The sequence below is a fragment of the Cephus cinctus genome, unplaced genomic scaffold (assembly GCF_000341935.2).
Source record: "Cephus cinctus unplaced genomic scaffold, Ccin1 Ccin1_scaffold0032, whole genome shotgun sequence".
In the NCBI taxonomy this organism is placed as follows: domain Eukaryota; kingdom Metazoa; phylum Arthropoda; class Insecta; order Hymenoptera; family Cephidae; genus Cephus; species Cephus cinctus.
In genome coordinates, this window is record NW_014332778.1 from 9696 (window position 1) to 11941 (window position 2246).

At 36.6% G+C, this 2246-nt stretch overlaps 1 long non-coding RNA gene across 1 annotated transcript; it reads left to right on the plus strand.

The window, feature by feature from the left end:
- Positions 1 to 755: 755 nt before the first annotated feature.
- Positions 756 to 1282, plus strand: LOC112494429. Its single transcript, XR_003059828.1, has 2 exons — positions 756 to 932; positions 1076 to 1282. It is a non-coding gene; the product is annotated as an uncharacterized LOC112494429 (long non-coding RNA).
- Positions 1283 to 2246: the final 964 nt, after the last annotated feature.

Sequence of the window (2246 nt, forward strand, 5' to 3'; positions counted from 1 at the left end):
TTGAATATAACGACCATTCGATACCTGCATGGGTGAAGCGAAAAAACTCTAAACCGATGATGCGGTCCTCATAAACTTTGTGCATCGTCTTAAATTTGGATTTCTTCTTGTGGGGCTATCTTAAAGACTATTGTCACGCAAACAAGCTAAAGACAAAATATGCTTGATACAAGCCATCAGAAAAGGTGCTTTAAGCGTTTTTCACAATAAGATCGAAGAGGTTTCCATAGTTTCCAGAAACGGCTTCACTATTGTGTCAATTCGGATGAAAAACACCTTCAAAAACTTTATCATTAATAATTTGCCATTGTTTAATTTTTTTCAACTTTAAAAACAAATTATTTTCACCTAAAAATGAATGATTTAACTGTAATAAAAATGTTCGATTTAAGTTGCAAATAAAATTGACGAGTTTATTGTATTCATGACTGCGTTTTATTTTCTGTTTCTACATTTATTAAAAAATAATAATAGTTTAATTTAGGAAACTTCCTATTTGTCACCCTATATAAGTAGAATCTTGATCATTAAATTTCGAATTAAAAACTTATGTGAATAGTCTCACACAAAAATACACAACACACGCTCAGGTACTGAACGTTACCGCCAGGAACTACTACTGTGTAATATTAGTACTGTGAATAATTACGTAACTGATTCAGTGTACTGATATCAAGAAATTTTTATCTTACTATTACTTTTAGAAACTATACGTTAATTAAGAATAATGTTACAACATTTCTTTTTTCTTAGAAATTTCCGGAGCTGAAATTCAAATATGTTGAAGAGGAGCAGCCAGAAGAATTCTTTATACCATACATATGGAGTGTGATGTGCCAGGAAGCTCTATTGCATTGGAACGCTGAAAATGTAAAACTCTTTTCATCTAATAATGAAGAGTAAACTACTTTTGTTGTTTGCTGATAACAAAGGTACATCTCTACAAAGTGGTTTGCAAGATACTTGTACATGAATGTCGAGTAGTCTATTTATAATTTAATTAATATATATTTGTCGGCGCGCAACCGAGCATCATCGACAGAGGGCCTAGCAGTCCTGTTTTGATTTTTTTTAGTTGTTTAGATTAAGCTGTTTGTTTTGAGTGGTGACTGATGGTCAAGGTGTCCCCCACCCCGTGGGTGGTTCGGGGAAGGTTTCCACCTTACCAGGGTCGAGACGCGGGGAAGTCAGTAAGTCTCGAACCTGTGAGTGCTACCGGTCGTGATCCGAATAATAGAGTTTTGTGTTCTGCCGACGGGGTAAATAAAGGAACGAACGACGACAAGAGCTTTTCTTTATTCATATCCTTAACCCACGCTCGCACCAAGACTCATCGACAGCCATGGGTGATCACCAACCTGGACCGGATTACAATTGTTGTGAGCCCAAATACTGGATTCACGGATTTGACTGCCGGAAAGGGTTTTCGGGAGTCAGGTACTTTGGGATTCGTTTTCCGAGTAAAAAGTTGGAACTTAACTCTCGATAACAAGTAAAAGATTTATTTGAAACAAAATAAGTTACGTTAGAGTACACTATTAGAAATAAACCGTAAACGTGGTAAGTACGAAATCACGAGGCTGGAGGTTAGTACTTCGACTAAGTTACCGTAGTAACACTTCACTCGTAGCTCTCTTACTTCGTCTGACGTGCCGACAGGCCGTCCGCTTTTTATATCTTAATTATGGAATTTTTAGAGATGCAATGACCAAGGGATTGTTTCTATATTTCGCCATGGTGTCGGGGATGTGTCTTTGTTTCCATAATATTGGCGAGTAGAATGTGCCGCGTCGCAGCGTGGCCATTCCGTCGCTTCTGACGTAGGCGAGTTTCCAAATCTATATTATGGTTTACAACATAATGTACCAACCAATGATACGACATATTAAATTAAAAGTTACGTGGTATATTATGTATATTTATTGTTATGCCGTGAGGATGTTATAAAATAATCTTCAACACTTTTAATAATAATAAAATAGCAAAAACAAACTATTTTTATTGTATCTCTGTTTCGTTAACAATGGCACAATTTTATTCTATTTTGCTTTTATGAGCGGACGATGCTCACTCGGAGCCTACAGTTCGACGACTGACTTTTTGTTGCGTCTAAATAATGAAGAGCTTCTACGCCTTAGTACAATTTTGCTGACAAAGGGTTACTTACCGTGTGGTACTAAGAATGCTAACCTAGTAAACAACTAAGTAACGCTTAGGGTATAACACCCCCGCTGTTAGATGAAAAT